At 40.0% G+C, this 18967-nt stretch overlaps 1 non-coding gene across 1 annotated transcript; it reads left to right on the top strand.

The window, feature by feature from the left end:
- The first annotated feature begins 519 nt into the window (after nucleotides 1-519).
- Nucleotides 520-683, top strand: LOC119263140. The gene has a single exon (XR_005130147.1). It is a non-coding gene; the product is annotated as a U1 spliceosomal RNA (small nuclear RNA).
- Nucleotides 684-18967: the final 18284 nt, after the last annotated feature.

Raw genomic sequence — 18967 nt, 5'->3', positions numbered from 1 at the left:
CGGTATGTTTAGATTTTGTGACTGGAGCCAGGAGCTCGGCATCAAACAGAATACTGCTGTGATCTGACACTATAGAGTCTTCCACACGAATAGAGTGGACAGTCAAACCCAAAGTAAAAACCAAATCTAACGTATGCTCTTCAACGTGGGTAGGGCCAACAACATGCTGGCAAAAATGAAAAGATTCTGTGATGCTTAATAAATGAGAAGCAAGCACATTTGCATCATTGTCTACATGTACATTAAAATCACCAACAATTAAAACTCGAGCAAAATTAAGAACACCTTCTGACAATAAGTCAGCTAACTCGTTTAAGAATGCACTGTTTGGTTTAGGAGGGCAGTAAACAATAATACACAATACCGGGTCTGCATATATAATTTGAAATGCCAGAATTTCAAAACTCGAAAATTGTCCAAAACTCAGCTAAGAACATTTTATATTATTTCTATGCACTGCAGCAACACCGCTGCCCCGACCACAGGTTCTTGGAGAGTACTGATACTTGGAGAGTACTCATACTTACCTGGCAGAGGCGATACCATGATCACGAAGGTGGTTCACCCAGGGCAAGGCTCTGCCTTTGCACTTGGGTGGTGTTGACCCTTGCGAATTCCCCAAATGTGGGAATCTCAACTGCATAATTTCTGGTAGTGGGGGACTGCGTTCGCGCTCTCCCCTGATGACTTTAGGGGCAGTCGTGGGCTGGAGGTTAGGGATCTGGCCCTGTGACCGGAAGGTTGCCGGTTCGATCCCCAGGGCCGACAGTCCATGACTGAGGTGTCCTTGAGCAAGACACCTAACCCCCAACTGCTCCCCGGGCGCCGTGGATAGGGCTGCCTACCGCTCCGTGCAAGTGTGCTCACTGCCCCCTAGTGTGTGTGTTCACTAGTGTGTATGTAATGTTTCACTTCACAGATGGGTTAAATGCGAAGGTGGAATTTCCCCGGTTGTGGGATCAAAAAAGTATCACTATTACTAAATACTGATAATTCTGCGGACAGAGTTCAACAAGCTGGTATCATTAGCATTTCATATACTGTCCCAGCTTATTTGGAATTGTGTTTGTATGTATTTATATGCATGCAAAAGATCACACTTTCATTATAAGTTAATGTTAGACAAGTTGTTGATGTAGCTTTGGTTTTGGTTTTTAAGCTCTCTAGTTTTGACTTTGGGCTTGAAGGAATTTATTGTTTTGAATTGTGCTATATCTGTGATATACATTCTGTATCTGTGTGCATGTGCTGACATTTGTATTTTAGGCTGTCTGTTTCTCTGGTTCCCCCATATGGTCGTGTTTCTCACACCTGTTACTTGTCCTGTATGAGCTGTGCCTCTTCTTGGCATAAGTCCAGCTATATAAATGAGTTAGCCCAATGTCTTACAGGCTAGCTGGGTGTCTGTGGCCGCATGCACAACAATAAACTTCACTGCAGCAGACAACAGACCACGTCCCCTGGATCCCGAGGGTTTGAATTTCTACAGGCTGTTTCAACTGCCCCTCCTTGGGATTCACTACCACCTTGTTTTTTAATCTGCGAGCGTCTGATCTGTTTCAGTTTCCTAACAGAAATAGTGTTTTGAGTTATGCATGTTAGGGTAGAAACTATTTGAGGTATGCATCTGAAGCTTAAATAGGTATGGTCTAGACGTATGCAACAAAGTTACACATTCAAAGGCAAGATAAGATTTTGGCATATGCATTCAAAGTGCATTTAAAGGTGCAGTGTGTAAGATTTATTGGAATTTATTAGCAGAAATGGACTACAGTAAACAAAAACTTAGAATGAGCCCTTCATATCTACACAGGGAGGCATTTTGAAATTGGTGGTGCTGTAGCTCCATTTGGAAGATGCAGAAAGAGGAATCAGCAGCTGCTACTAGTGCCTGCCTATCGTTTTATGTTGAGAAGTTTGAGAACAGAAATTTTGACAATTGGAGGACCAAACTTATTATTTAGCGCAAGAAAAAGCAAGGGAGGGTGCATGCCCTTTGTCAAAGAAGCAATACAAAATGTACTACATGCTTAGAAAAGGAGGAGTGATGGAGGGGTATTCAGCTGGTTGCAGTCTGCAACCTCATCTCTAAACCTTACCCACTGCACCTTTAACAGTTGCAAAAAAGGCTTTTAGGTGGGTGACTGGAGACCAGTGAAATGATTACTATGTGAAGAATGCACACAATTACAACAGCAACGTTTTAGAGCATTTAGGAAAATGTTCCTTTTTGGATCTCCTTCACATTATGGTCTTATTCAGACAGCATCATTAACAGAAATGTTCCTATGAAAAAAAATATCTTTTTCGGTGCTTTAATCTGCTAATAGCAAATGTCATCACTGAATTTAGACAGTTATTTCTGATTGTCAACTATCATAGTTTGAAAGCATTATGTCCTTTGCAAAAAAATGCTTTTTGGAAAAGAATAGCAAACCCAAGTATGAGCATAGTCTAGTATCTTCCAAGGGAATGCCGAAAACATGGCTGTATAACTTTGAGACGAAATAACTTTGCCTCTGTGCCTCACTTTCACAAGTTTTGTCAGTTGAATCATTTTATGTAACATTTATAATAAATGAACTGCTGAGCACACTTCTTCGCTAAGGAACTGTAGCACATAGATGTCATTTAACCACAATAGAAAAATTCACTTTCAAAATCATTATTTTCACATTCAGAAGCATTATTTTTTTTTGTCCCCGCGGGAACAACAGTGTCTGATAATTAAATGTTTCTCACATAAGCAACAAAAAAAGGAGGCACTGTTATTTCACAATGTCTTTGAAAGGAAATCTACCTGACCCAGGCCTGGAAAATAGATCATTACTTGAAATAACAGGCCTTCGAGGAGAGCAAATCAAAGTTTCATGTATCTTCAGCAAAAGGTAAAAGCATGAGCACTGTTGAAGAATCCAATTTCAAAACAATCATGTATTTTTCAAGAGCTGTTTCCAACAATCTGCCATTTTTCTGTGTGAGGTTTTCACCCAGATTATCTATCAGCCACTGTAGATGATGATAATCTTCTCGTTCTTAGTGTTTGTTTCGTAGACAGTGCACCATTCATTTTTAAGCTGCAGAGAAACACCAGAACTCATCATCTAAGGAACTGCATTCATTATCATTAACATTATAGTCTTGCTCAAACCGAGTCCTGCTCAGTGTACTTGCCTTTAAGGGCCAAAAAACAAGCCTGGATTTAGTCATTCAGAATGAACTATCCATCCATCCATCCATCCATCCTCTAAGCCGCTTCTCCGTCAGGGTCGCGGGGAGGATGAACTATGCTGCATCTAATTTAGGAAATTGTAGTACAACTGATGAATCAGATTTAGTGCGTGAAAACAAGTGCCTGTACACAAGTACCTTATTTACACATCATTTGCAATGGACACACCTCAATGTGCACTTATATACATATACTTTACATGAAGCACTTGCTAATTCATGCAGATGTGTCGATAGTCAGCCAATAAAAGCAAAACTCAGCAACTCATGAGCCAATGGTTGTCATCATGGGTGGAGTTTAAGTTTGAGTAAGAGTATTAGAATCACCATTGTAATTTTCTATTTTTTACTGTTTTTGCTGGTATTATTGATGGTATTGACAGTAATTTGACAATTTACTGCAAATCAGGCATTTTTCGGGCTGTTAAAATGTGACATTCAAACTTTCCAAAGATAAAATGAATGACAAATCGTATTTCTTCTGAAATGAAGTGTATCATTAATGAGTTTGTCCTCCTTTGCTGCAGTAACAGCCTCTACTCCTCTGTAAAAGGCTTTGCACTATATGTTGGAACATTGCTATGAGGACTTGATTGTATTCAGCCACAAGAGCATTAGTGAGGTCAGGTACTGACCTTGAATGTTCAGTTCTGGATCACTCCATCTCATCCCAAGGATATGGGATGGATCTCCTTCACTCCAGAGAGCACAGTTCCTCTTATGGACTGCTCCGTATTCATTTCTTGGTTAAATACAGTCTCAATATATGCATTTACGGGTTAAATAAGGTCTTGATGTATATATTTGATGGTTAAGTAAGGTCTTGAGGTACGCGCTTGATGGTTAAATAAGGTCTTGAAGTGTGTATTTGATGGTTAAGTAAGGTCTTGAAGTATATATTTGATGGTTAAGTAAGGTCTTGAGGTGTGTATTTGATGGTTAAGTAAGGTCTTGAGGTGTGTATTTGATGGTTAAGTAAGGTCTTGAGGTGTGTATTTGATGGTTAAGTTAGGTCTTGAATTACGCATTTGATGGTTAAATAAGGTCTTGAATATGTATTTGATGGTAAAGTAAGATCTTAGGGTATATATTTGATGGATAAATAATGTTTTGAGGTATGTATTTGATGGTTAAGTAAAGTCTTGAGGTATACCTTTGATGTTTAAATAAGGTCTTGAGGTATGTATTTGATGGCTAAATAAGGTCTTGATGTATATATTTGATGGTTAAATAAGATCTTGAAGTGTTTATTTGATGGTTAAGTAAGGTCTTGAAGTGTGTATTTGATAGTTAAATAAGGTCTTGAAGTATATATTTGTTGGATAAGTAAGGTCTTGAGGTATGACTTTGATGGTTAAGTTAGGTCTTGAAGTATATATTTGATGGTTAAGTAAGGTCTTGAAGTGTTTATTTGATGATTAAGTAAGGTCTTGAAGTGTGTATTTGATAGTTAAATAAGGTCTTGAAGTATATATTTGTTGGATAAGTAAGGTCTTGAGGTATGACTTTGATGGTTAAGTTAGGTCTTTAAGTATGCATTTGATGGTTAAATAAGGTCTTGAAGTATTTATTTGATGGTTAAATCCATCCATCCATCCATTTTCTAAGCCGCTTCTCCGTCAGGGTCGCGGGGGGAGCTGGAGCCTATCCCAGCAGTCTTCGGGCGGAAGGCAGGATACACCCTGGACAGGTCGCCAGTCCATCGCAGGGCTTGATGGTTAAATAAGGTCTTGAATATGTATTTGATGGTAAAGTAAGATCTTGAGGTATATATTTGTTGGTTAAATAATGTCTTGAGGTATGTATTTGATGGTTAAATAAGGTCTTGAGGTATATATTTGATGGTTAAATAAGGTCTTGAGGTATATATTTGATGGTTAAGTAAAGTCTTGAGGTATACCTTTGATGTTTAAATAAGGTCTTGAGGAATATACACTGCTCAAAAAAATAAAGGGAACACTCAAATAACACATCCTAGATCTGAATGAATGAAATATTCTCATTGAATACTTTGTTCTGTACAAAGTTGAATGTGCTGACAACAAAATCACACAAAAATCATCAATGGAAATCAAATTTAATAACCAATGGAGGCCTGGATTTGGAGTCACACACAAAATTAAAGTGGAAAAACACACAACAGGCTGATCCAACTTTGATGTGATGTCCTTAAAACAAGTCAAAATGAGGCTCAGTATTGTGTGTGGCCTCCACGTGCCTGTATGACCTCCCTACAACACCTGGGCATGCTCCTGATGAGGTGGCAGATGGTCTCCTGAGGGATCTCCTCCCAGACCTGGACTAAAGCATTCGCCAACTCCTGGACAGTCTATGGTGTAACGTGGCGTTGGAGGATGGCGCGAGACATGATGTCCCAGATGTGCTCAATCGGATTCAGGTCTGGGGAACGGGCGGGCCGGTCCATAGCTTCAATGCCTTCATCTTGCAGGAACTGCTGACACACTCCAGCCACATGAGGTCTAGCATTGCCCTGCATTAGGAGGAACACCATTACTGACCCACTGCCAAACCGGTCATGCTGAAGGATGTTGCAGGCAGCAGATTGCTCTCCACGGCGTCTCCAGACTGTCACGTCTGTCACATGTGCTCAGTGTGAACCTGCTTTCATCTGTGAAGAGCACAGGGCGCCTCTGGTGAATTTGCCAATCCTGGTGTCTCTGGCAAATGCCATGCGTCCTGCATGGTGTTGGGCTGTGAGCACAACCCCCATCTGTGGACGTCGGGCCCTCATACCATCCTCATGGAGTCGGTTTCTAACCGTTTGTGCAGACACATGCACATTTGTGGCCTGCTGGAGGTCATTTTGCAGGGCTCTGGCAGTGCTCCTCCTGTTCCTCCTTGCACAAAGGCGGAGGTAGCGGTCCTGTTGCTCGGTTGTTTCCCTCCTACGGCCTCCTCCACGTCTCCTGGTGTACTGGCCTGTCTCCTGGTAGCGCCTCCAGCCTCTGGACATTACGCTGACAGACACAGCAAACCTTCTTGCCACAGCTTGCATTGATGTGCTATCCTGGATAAGCTGCATTACCTGAGCAGCTTGTGTGGGTTGTAGAGTCCGTCTCATGCTACCACGAGTGTGAAAGACCACCAACATTCAAAAGCGACCAAAACATCAGCCAGAAAGCAGAAAGGTACTGAGAAGTGTCCAATAATTTCCACCTGTTGTCTATTCCATTTGCACAACAGCTGTGAAATTGATTGTCAATCAGTGTTGCTTCCTAAGTGGACAGTTTGATTTCACAGAAGTTTGATTTACTTGGAGTCATATTGTGTTGTTTAAGTGTTCCCTTTATTTTTTTGAGCAGGGTATTTGAAGGTTAAAATAAATTTTTCAGGCAAAGCCGCATTGATGCCAACTAAGCAGAGGAAGACTGTGGTCATTCATCTTCCTTTGGTGGCTTTTTACATTAACCCATCCTCCTCTGCTTCCTGCTAGTGATCGGTAAGCAGTACAGGAGCGATGACTGTCCAGTTTGATTTCCTATCAATATCACACATACAGAGAAACTGCTGAGCCATGGAGATCGCTCATACCTGCAGTCTGGCCTGGCAAAGAGTACGGTGGTGGAGGAGAGACAGAGAGAGGTGAAGAGGGAGAGAGAAGGGCTAGAGGAGGGAGAAAGTGGTCTTCATCGTCTGCTGTGGACCTGCTCCATCATTTAGGGCCTTACTGTTTTAAACTTATAGCATATTATGCTTGAAATGCATGTGCATATGTTTTATTTTCTTACTCATAGATCATTGAAACAAGTGGAGAAATTCTCTTGAAAGTGTTCATTCTAGTTTTAATCTAGAATCAACAAGATTCTATCAATCAAGCCTGGCATTTAATCTAGAAGTTTTAATCCACACCACATTTCCTCTGTAAGTAGAAGAGGAAAAAATATTTTTATTTAAATTTGATGGAATGTTTCAACACATTTTAGTCATTGTTTCCTATTGAGACAAATGGAAAATGAGACTCAAATCTGTCAGAATGTAAATATAATATAAATCTGCTGTATTTTTAGTAATTTTGTAACTATGATGTTTACTATGTAATTGCATGCCATCTTGTGTTTTAGTTTTTGATCTGATATCCGCTTGTAACATTTGAGTGGGGTTATGTACCAAAAAAAGGCTTCAAATCATTTTTACATGACCATTTTCCAGCCTCTCTTCATCCCTTAGACTTAAACCACCTTTTTTTGTTACTGTTCCTTTAAGACTTATATATGTAAATAATTTTAGTACTCATTGGCTGTTGTGTAATATAGTCCACACTGGCTGTGTTTACATGCAAAGATTTTTGCCAATCCGATTAAATGTATTCCGATAACAGATTAACTTCACATGTCCTTATTAAAGAAGGCCGAGAGGAAGACGTCGTGTTCTGAGACACATAAGCTGGACGTCTGTCCCACCGCTGTCTTTTAAAGATCAGAGCATAAACTTCATCTCCTACACAGACCAGTTTCTGCTCCACCGTGTTGAACGGTATAAACTCTCAGTATGACGCGACGCACATGCAGAGCAGACTTAAACTTTCCCATAGAGAATGTAATCAGATACACACATTTACACGGTTAATATTCTTGTGTTATTGGATTATTTATGGGATGGGTTATTTACAGGATTACCCACCTCGCTCAGTCGGATAGAAAATGTATTCCAAATGGCCTCAATTGGACTAGACTATTCCGATTGAAGATTTTGATTGAAATTCTGTTACGATTGAGCTTCCCTATCCTGCCCCTTTGTTTCCAGACCCTGTCCTTGATTGTTCTCACCTGTTTCTTGTTAACCCTCTTGTTAATCACCTGTGTCTTGTTAACCTGTTCTAGTATTTAAGCCCTGTGTTTTTCCCTAGTTGTTTGCTGGTCTTTGTATTGTGCTGTATCTTCTGGCCTCCGTTGAATTTTCTGTTCTCTGTGGTGTGTTTACTCTCTGTTCCTTCTTGTCATGTTTGTCCCTCAATCTCTCCATGTTGGTTCTTTGACCTTGGACTGTTTAGACCCTGATGATGGATTTTCCCCTAATAAATCTCGCTTTTTTCAGCATATGCGTCCGCCTCATCATCGATCCCCCCGCGTCATATAAACATGCCTACTGAAACACTCCTTATAACGTCAGTGTGAGTGGGTGGAGCTAAACTGCTTCAGGCTGAATAAGTGGATGTTCATAAATGCATTACTTTTAATGACATTACAAAGAAGCAAATTCAAAACAGGCTGTCTTTGCAGCTTAGTTTCCACATATTTTGGCTAATTCCCATCATGTTGGTCCTTTAATGTACATTGAAAATATAGCAAAATGACAATAACACCAGATTTGTAAGGGTTCATTTCAGAGCAGGGCTGATGTTTATTGCATTGATTCATCTTCAGAGAACACAGTCCTGTAGAAAAGGATACATTAAATATTGGGCACTTCTTGAGACATAAGAATAAGACAGCTGTGTCTCATACACTTGTACATCTCTCTCTCTCTCTCTCTCTCTCTCTCTCTCTCTCTCTCTCTGACTCAAACTCATCTGCTCACATTCAGCAAAATAATTACACGCCCAAATAAGACGCTTTTTCACGAGGGGCTTGGTGGAGGGAGGGATGGTAATGATATCCTCCTGACGGTTGCCTGTTGCGTTTCTTCTGGGTTCTTTTAGATGATCTTGGCTATTTTTACAGCAATTTATGCAAACGGCCTGAATTCTGCAGCCTTATCGCGGAGAGGGGACGCTTTCATCAAAGCTCTGCTGTCACATGCTGCCGCTTCCAGCGGTTGCGGAGAGCACAACTTTCTTGCTGATTTATTTTTGGGACATGCTTTGTCTACCTCATGGGGACAGGTGTCTGAGAGGGAGAGGCTGCATTGAATTCTCAGATAAAACCTGTAACTCGGAGGATGCGGAATAGACCTCCTGAAGTTAAACCACAGTCCCACAACCCAGCTAAAAATATGAGTGATGCTGACTGTGGAACCTCAAAGGGGTTTCTCGCTGCTTTTTCAGCCTTTTCTAGGTATCTGCTTGCCACAGGTTTACATTTGGCAGTGCCACTCTGCAGTAAATGATGTTAAATTGCGCTCATGTTTCAGGGTAAAGGGTTTTCTTTCATTTGAATTGCTGCCCTTGGTTTTCTTTCCGTTGTATTGAGATGGATTGCATTATTAAACTTGCTTCAGCCAATGCAATCAAGAAGCCGGAGAATGTTTCAACAGCATCTGGTTCTGTGATCTTAAAGTGGATTTAACTGTTTTGTTTTATTCTGCGTTTCTGCACCCGTTAAATTGTCAAGGCCCAAAGTTTTATTACACACTTCTATAACCTAAGAATAGCTCAACCAGTTTGCACTGAAAACTCTATAGTTACTGAGTAATAAGCCTGAGATTCTAAGAGGTTAAGCATTAAACAACATCATTCATAGTGGTTCAATGTCAAATGTTCCATTCTACAGTAACATACCGAGTCAGAATTGTTCACAGTGCTGGTGAGCCACAAGTTTAATGATGCTAAAAGCTGCCTCACAGAAATGTATTGCATAAAATGGTTATGAATACACCGTCTGATGTCTGAGATATTGTTTTTGATAGTTTTACAATAAGATTTTTGGCCTAAAATGTATATTTTAAAATTAAGGTGCATGCAGGGCCTTGCGAGGCAAAATAGTCCCAAAGAAAACTTTTTTTTTAAACATTTATCACTTTTTTACCATCATCAACATTACATATAAACACTCAGAAGACTCATGTTGGTTCACTGGTGGTTTTGATAGTAAATAAAATGTCTATATTTGTGTTGTAGTCATGGTGACCCCTGGTTTCTATCACCACCTATTTAAAGAGATCTGAGTCTGGAGTCTGTAAGTTTCTCTACAGTGAACCATTTCACACCAAGCCACTCAGAATGAGTTTATTTACATCTCATTGACTGTGATTACAGGCAAAGATTTGTGCCAATCTGATTGAATACATTCCGATTACAGATTAAGGCTGAGGTGTTTATGCTCACTCTACTCAACTTGATGGAAAATCTTTGTTTACATGCTCACTACAAGTAATCCGGTCCAATATGTTGTGCATGTGAGGAGAACCGCTTAGCGTAAATGTTACCATGACAGCGAACATCATGTGAGTCCAGTCAGGGTGAGATGAGCAGCAGTGAGCAGTGCTTGTGTGTTTAATTTCTTTACAATGATGCCAGACTCTGAAAACGTCCTTCACATGTCCTTATTAAAGAAGGCCGAGAGGAAGACGTCGTGTTCTGAGACACATAAGCTGGACGTCCGTCCCACCGCCGTCTTTTAAAGATCAGAGCATGAACTTCGTCTCCTCTGCAGACCAGTTTCTGTTCCACCATGCTGAGCGATATAAACTCTCACTGTGATGCGACGGGCATGCAGAACGGACTTAAAATTTCCGATAGGGAATGTAATCAGATACAGACGTTTACACGGATATTATTCTTCAATTTAACAGATAATTTGAAGGATTACCCACCTCGTTCAGTCAGACAGAAACTGTATTCCGAATAGCCTCAATTGGACTAGACTATATCCGTATCTTTGTGACAATGGAGTACAGAAATCCAGTTCAAACTTTTCCTGAATCTGTAGAGTCACCCTTTCCATCTCATCACCAGATTGTACGTGACTCACATCCGGAGGGCCTGTGATACACGTCATCTGGCTCTTACTGTGTATAACTGGTGGATTCGTGTGTCCGTCTACGTTCTGTGTGAAACTGACCAATGGACACTCGGGAAATCACTGAGGACCGACTATCACGCCAGAAACCCTTCATTCTTCATTCAGTCCACATCGGAGACGTGTGAAATGGTGTGCAGAGAGTTTACAGTTGCTGAATTTGCTGCAGTGGTTTTGGAAGGAAGTGATAAAGATAACAATGCATTTTGATATGAACCAGGATGATATGAGGATCATGTTATATGAAGATCCTTTTCAGGCCAGTTGAAGAAGATATGCAAAAAACAAGAAAATGCCCTCAGACCCAAGAAGGTTAAGGAACCTCGCCTAATGTAAATGTTCTGTCCTGATTAAAGGGGTATAATCATAGAGCTTAGTCAAGTCAAAGCTGTTTATTGTATTGTAGCGAGTCACATAATTGAAAAGACGTGACCCAAACAGTAATCCTTTATGCAGAAGACTGGTATGTTGGTAACAGTAACCATTTAATCAAAAGACTTTAGCAAAGAGCCACAAATTTTATCAAGCAACAAATTGCAATACAGAGCATGCAAGACTGTAAAGAGCTCTAAACGCCAGGGGGTTTGATCTGAGCTCTTGTTTTCTGTTAAATATGGAATGGAAAATGGGTTCTTCTGGGTATTGTTACTGAATGCATTGGTTATACTGTATATAGAACACTTTATATGACAGAATACATTTGGGGGCTTCATTAAAGTTGTGTTCTTTTTTCAGCAAATCTCAAATTAGACACTTGAAAATGGTTTATTCCAGTGTTTCCCTACCCAGTCCTCAGTCCTCAGAGCTGCCAGATGATCCCCATTTTTGCAGCATCCACTGCCATCTGAAGACATGGGGACTCTGGTTTATTCCCTCTGCATTAGGTTTTATTCATATTATCCTGTGTAATGATCATTCTATATAACCTGTATAATACAATATATATATAACCTTTATATGAACATTCTTTCAACCTTTTCAACATAATTGGAGGCCTGTTATGTGAATATCACTAATAATCGCATCATTAGTTGTAATATTGCTTAATAAACACCCAAAGATTGTGTTATCCATTATGAATTAGCAACTAAACTCGCATTGTGTTATTTAGCAAAGTGCTTCATATAAAAGTTTTAAATAGTTCATTTGCATCAAAAAGAATACATTTTTTTAATTATTCACACACACACACACACACACACACACACACACACACACACACACACACACACACACACACACACACACATATATATATATATATATATATATATATATATATATATAAAATATATAATCTTGAAGTATTATCGACTCACTAACCTCTTATTAAATAAGATTATTAAATAACCTCTTATCAAATAAACTGCAATAAAGCAGTAAACTTGAGAGTGTATAGAACATATAGATATCAAATTCTGCCAGTCATATGTTAATGAGATTTGAGTTTAGATGATAATTCATGCTTAATAATTTCCATAACAAAGACCTAACTAGCATTCGTTGTGCATTATTACAACTAACAATGCAATTATTCATGATTTTCACATGATTGATATTCAATTACATACTAAAGCATCATAACAGAACGCTTATTGCATAGTGGGGGGAAAAAAAAATATTTGAAGTGTCTAACCTGGGTTTTACTGAAAAAAGGAATATCATCTTAATAAGCCTCCAAAATGTGTTCCTTAAGATAAAGCAATACAGAACTATGAACATGTGAAGAATATGGGGCAGTCATGGGCTGGAGGTCAGGGAACCAGCCTCATGACCGGAAGGGCGCTGGTTCGATCCCCAGAGCTGAGAGCACATGACTGAGGTCTCCTTGAGCAAGACACCTAACCAGGCAAGTGTGCTCACTGCCCCCTAGTGTGTGTGCGCTCACTAGAGTGTATGTGGTGTTTCACTTCACGGATGGGTTAAATGCGGAGGTGAAATTTCCCTGTTGAGGGATTAATAAGGGCAGTTCTTTCTTTTTCTATGGTTAAACTCTTTTGCAGGCCCCCTAGTGGCCATTCTGCCAAGGGAATGGAAATCGACTCAGATATTTTTATCTAATCACATAAAATATTTGTTCCCAGTAACTCATTAACTGGGTCTCTGTTGGCTGTCTGTATATGAAATGTGATACTGAGGTGAGCTGCTAGTGAGCAATGGGGGGTGAATGGGGAGGGCTGAGAACCCCTTCCTGTGAACACGGTTCACAATTCTCCGCAAAGACGGCCACGCTGAGATAAAACAAACAGCAAAACTGAAGCATAATAAACAATCAGTTCAACTGCCACAATACAAAAAAATACTACTACTGTTTAACAACAAATAAATACTTACATGTTGACATGTTCACTTACATGTTGATCTTGTTCAAGATCAAAAAGGTACAAAATTCAGTTTGTTTCTTGTTTTAAAGTAAAACACTTCCATCCATCCATTTTCTAAGCCGCTCCTCCGTCAGGGTCGCGGGAAAATACTTTTCCATCGAAATGTTTTCCTTTAGCGTATTTGAAGAAAAACCTTGGGACCTCCAAAACAAGCAGAAATTGGCTTTTATAGCCACTGAGAAAAAAGGTTAAATAGTTCTTCTCTATAGTGGAAAACCTGTTGTAAACTGATCCTCTTTCAAACGTGGTTCGATCCAAAGAATATGGGCCATTTCTACCCCAGCTACACATTTAAACCCATTTAAGCAGATCAGGCTGGGTGTAGTGTGTGCACTGTGGAAGGGGAATGTACAAAGAGCATAAACAAACTGATTGTAACACTCTTTAGATGTGATTAAATATTTACTACAGAATATTGCTAGAGGATTTAGGATCGTCATTCCCATCTGGCCTTCAGGGGAGGAAAAAATCCCTGCCGGGGCGTCTCAGCCTCCATGTGAACTTCAGTGTGAATATTTCACCCTGGCTGTACACTAATCTAAAATTACATCGAGTACAGCAGACACCCTCCGCGATCGCAGCGATTTCTATGCATTTCAAATGACTTTCTATTGTCAAACACTAGTAGTCGTTTAAGGGTGATATTTGTGCAGGCGGAGGAGCCGGATGGCTTCTCCATCATGCCCATTAATATTTGAACTAAATGCTGCCTGAGTTTCTGTTGCTGTGTACGTGCTGTGCAGCTCACATCCTCCGGCTTTCTGCTTCGAAATGTGAAGCCCTCGCTTTCCTTGATACAGAATGGCTCGATGCTGCCTTCATGTTGTTTATAGTCCAAAGACAAAAAGCTGTGCAATTAAAAAAAACTATATTTGGTAATAAGTGTTTATTTACTCAAACACTTTAAGGTTTTGATGTAATAAATGCTTGCCATCCACACCAAGCGATTCGTTTATCTACAGTGCCTTGCAAAAGTATTCAAACCCCCGTAGCCTCTTCAACTCCTCGGGACCACCAGTGGTTCCAAAGCGCACTTGGTCATGTTCTTCATAACGTTCATATTCCATAAGCTCCATTCAGAAGCTGGGCGTCGTGTGAGGCTGTAGCTCTTCTCTCCAGTCTAATAGACGGTGACGTCATTTTAAACCCTTATAATAAAAGAAGCTGAACTTTGTTTTTCTACTGAAAGTCGACCCGTTTTTCCCCAAATCTGGGCTCTAAACTATAAACAGACGGCGTCTCTTCAGTGATCTGCTCTGGAAACATCACTTTTAGAAAATAACACAAAGAGCGTCGGAGATTTTTAGCTTTCAGCAGTAAATCGTGAGCGTGTAGTGATATGAGTAGATCATAAACACACTTTCTGTTAATTTGAGGGGCTTTTACAAAATAAATAAATAAATAAATAAACATTTACATTTATTTCATACAGTTAGTGAATAATTTGGTCACATACATTCAGATGGACAAACCAAAATACACTGTGGAACATTAGAGGTTAAAGTCACTAAATTCATCTGGATGACACGTACAGATTGTCAGACTGCTCTAGACAGTATTTTTATTCCAAAACAATATCGTCTTAAAGTAAATTTTCAAAGTCAAAATTTATTATCTGTCGGCAGAAAAGTGCTGCATGCGTAAGTATTCATCCTCTTCGGACTAGTGCCTGGTAGAACCACCTTTTGCTGCAATAACAAAGGCTGTTGGGGTACATTTGTTCCAGCTTCGCACACTGTTTAGGAGAGATTTTCATCCATTCTTGCTGGCAGATTGTAGCCAAATTCAAACAGTGCCACAGATTCTCATGTGGATTGGACTTGGCCACTGTAGAACATTCATCTTTTTGTTGTTCGACCACTCCTGTGTTGATTTGATCTTGTGCTTGGGGTCATTGTCCTGCTAAAAAGTAAAGTTTCTCCCAAACTTTAGTTCTTTAGGAGACTGAAACAGCCTGTCTGGCATCATCTTCCTGTATTTTCTGCCATCCATCTGCTCTTCAGTTTCAACAAGAAGCCCAGACTCTGCTGGGGAAAAGCATTCCAACTGCATGATACTGCCACCCCCATGCTTCACTGTTGGGTTGTCATCTGTTGTGGAATGAGCAGTGTTGGGTTTTCTGCCATACACAGCATTTTGATTTTTTTTGACAAACAGCTTTTTTTCTCACCTAACCACAAAAACCTATCCCACACCTTAGATGGGTCCAAATGTGCTTTGATGTAATTCAGTAATGTTTTATTTCAAGCCACCCTCCCACACAGGCCAGGTGCACCTTCACTCCAGTCTCAGCTGCTGAACTCTGTAGGTCCTTCACAGTGATTGTTGGCCTCTCCCTGCTTTCCCTTATAGAGTCCTCTTCTTGCTCAGATGCTGAGTTTTGAGGTGTGGCCTTGTCTAGGTGGGATGATGCCACTTCCATTTCTTCACAGTTGATGTAACAGCACTCCATGGAATATCCAAACACTTGGCTATTCTAGTCCATTCCTATCTTGTACATGTCTATAACTTTATCTCTCAGTGTGTTAGAATGCTCTTTGGTCTTCATTTCCGCAGCTTTCTTTCAGGCTCACAGTCTGATCAATGGCATTTGAATTAAGGGGGTCTTTTCCAGAAAAGATGAACTTGTTTAATGAGTCACATTTAAAAGCATTTTGCAAGCCAGTTGTGTCCTTTTTAGGGAAAGTCTTTCATTTGTGTAAACTTGGAGCTTCCACAGCACAGGGGTTGAATACTTATGCAAACAGCTCTTTTCAAAACTTTTTTCTTTACAAAACTAGAATCACTAAATTAAATCATTTGCAGGGTCTGTCTTTTGAAATAAAATGACCTAGCACAACATATCACAGTGTCATTTGTAACCCAGACAAATTTGATGACTGTTACGTGGGTGGAATACCTTTACAAGGCACTGTATGTCAATGTGTTCATTCAACATGTTCATTTAATGTATTCATCCAGTACCTGGAATGGCTAATCAACACTTCACTGTGTTAAATTCACTGTGCTGGTGATGGAATTTAATAAATTCCAAAAAATAAAAACTTTGGGAGAGTCTGTTCAACATAAATGATGAACTAACCTAACTTTGTGTAAATAGAGCTCAATATAGAAATATGTCCACATATGCAGTCGAGACTGACGCGGCTTTTTTCTGAATTTCTACAAACACCATTTCATTTTATAGTAAATGAGTTTGGGCTGGTTTATGTTTATGAACAGAGGCCTACAGATCAACATAGTAAAGGAGCTCATCTGTGATCCTGAGTTTAAAGCCAGTTTTTATTCAACTTAAACTTGGAACTAAGTTGTAAATAAATCTGAAACTGAAACTTTGCTTGTGTGTAAAAAGTGATTTCAGAGCCACTCGGTTCTCCCTGATGGAAACTGTTTACCTTCAGTGTTTTGTGCTTCTGATCATTTTAATAGACGTCAGCGTCACTAATTAATGACGTTCTATTAAAAGACTGGTTTACCAAGAGAGACGCTGGAGGACTTTCACCTGAAATGAGTTCATGAAGCCAGTCTGGTTATAAAAATGATAACAGGACATCAGAGCCAGAATTACTCTTTTAGTACTTTTACTTTATACTTAAGTACATTTGAAGGTAAATACTTTAGTACGTTTACTCAAGTGGAGGTCTAAAGGGAGGAACTTCTACTTTTACTGGAGGAATATTTTATCTTGGGTGTCTCTACTTTAATTCAAGTACTTGGTTTATGTACAACCCCAATTCCAATGAAGTTGGGACGTTGTGTAAAACAAAAACAGAATACGATGATTTGCAAATCCTTTTCAACCTATATTCAATTGAATACACTACAAAGACGAGATATCTAATGTTCAAACTGATAAACTTTATTGTTTTTTGCAAATATTCACTCATTTTGAATTTGATGCCTGTAACACATTCCAAAGAAGTTGAGACAGGGGCAACGAAAGACTGGGAAAGTTGAGGAATGCTCAAAAACACCTGTTTGGAACATTCCACAGGTGAACAGGTTAATTGGAAACAGGTGAGTGTCATGATTGGGTATAAAGGGAGCATCCCTGAAAAGCTCGTTTACAAGCAATGATGGGGCGAGGTTCACCACTTTGCGAACAACTGCGTGAGCAAATAGTCCAACAGTTTAAGAATAACGTCGGGCTTCTCTGGGCTGAGCTCATCTGAGATGGACTGATGCAAAGTGGAAAAGTGTCCTGTGGTCTGACGCGTCCACATTTCAAACTGTTTTTGGAAATCATGGACGTCGTGTCCTCCGGGCCAAAGAGGAAAAGGACTGTCCAGATTGATCATCGCAAAGTTCAAAAGCCAGCATCTCTGATGGTGTGGGGGTGTGTTAGTGCCCATGGCAGGGGTAACTGGCACATCTGTGAAGGCCCAATTAATGCTGAAAGGTACATACAGGTTTTGGAGCAACATCTGCTGCCATCCAAGCAGCGTCTTTTTAAGGGACATCCTGCTTATTTCAGCAAGACGATGCCAAGCCACATTCTGCACGTGTTACAACAGCGTGGCTTCGTAGTAAAAGAGTGCGGGTACTAGACTGACCTGCCTGCAGTCCAGACCTGTCTCCCATTGAAAATGTGTGGCGCATTATGAAGCACAAAATACGACAACGGAGACCCCGGACTGCTGAGCAGCTGAAGCTGGACATCAAGCAAGAATGGGAAAGAATTCCACCTACAAAGCTTCAACAATCAGTGTCCTCAGTTCCCAAACGCTTATTGAGTGTTGTTAAAAGGAAAGGTGATGTAACACAGTGGGAAACACGCCCCTGTCCCAACTTCTTTGGAACGTGTTACAGGCGTCAAATTCAAAATGAGTGAATAGTTGCAAAAAAACAAAATAAAATTTATACGTTTGAACATTAAATATCTTGTCTTTGTATTGTATTCAAGTGAATATAGATTGAAAAGGATTTGCAAATCATCATATTCTGTTTTTATTTATGTTTTACACAACGTCCCAACTTCACTGGAATTGGGGTTGTATTTCATCCACCACTGGTAATTAATCTAATGTGTGAGGCCTTCTGTCCAGCTTCTGAAGTCCTAAACAATGGAAGGGAATGATGACGCATGTGAACCCAAATCAATGCACAAGCTCTATTCCCAAAGTGAGGCTGATTCCTGAGCCTCACTCAAACAGATCATGAAGGATGGCTCAAGCCCTCCCTGGGGTCTATCACACGCCGCTTGTCCCTGCCTTTGCTGCTATTAGTACTTTATAGGAATATTTTAAAGCTAGTTATTTGTGATAATAGCTGAGGCATGACAATTATAATGGACTTTCCCTAAATTACACTGTTAGAAATGAAGGTTCTATGCAGGTACATTTTTTGTTAATCAAGGTATAAACAGTGTAAACATTCCCTCAAAGGTACAGCAGTGATTTTTAGGTCTGATTGTGAACCTTAAATCAGTTTTTCCAGGTTAAAAAGTTCGGATTTGTATCTTTTCATAACCGAATGTTTTAAAACAGAATAGTAGAATAAAAGCCTGGAGGTGAGGCGGGGTGCGTGGAGTCAGTACAGCTTAGAACAGATCATTTCAGTGGATTATGGTTCAGTTATGTTCCCTGACTAAAGGTACCGAGATGAACCCTTGAGGGTCCCACCCCAGAGACAAGAGGGGCACCAACCCCGTGACAG

Source organism: Pygocentrus nattereri, chromosome 3, assembly GCF_015220715.1.
Source record: "Pygocentrus nattereri isolate fPygNat1 chromosome 3, fPygNat1.pri, whole genome shotgun sequence".
In the NCBI taxonomy this organism is placed as follows: domain Eukaryota; kingdom Metazoa; phylum Chordata; class Actinopteri; order Characiformes; family Serrasalmidae; genus Pygocentrus; species Pygocentrus nattereri.
This window is presented reverse-complemented; position numbering and strand designations above follow the sequence as displayed.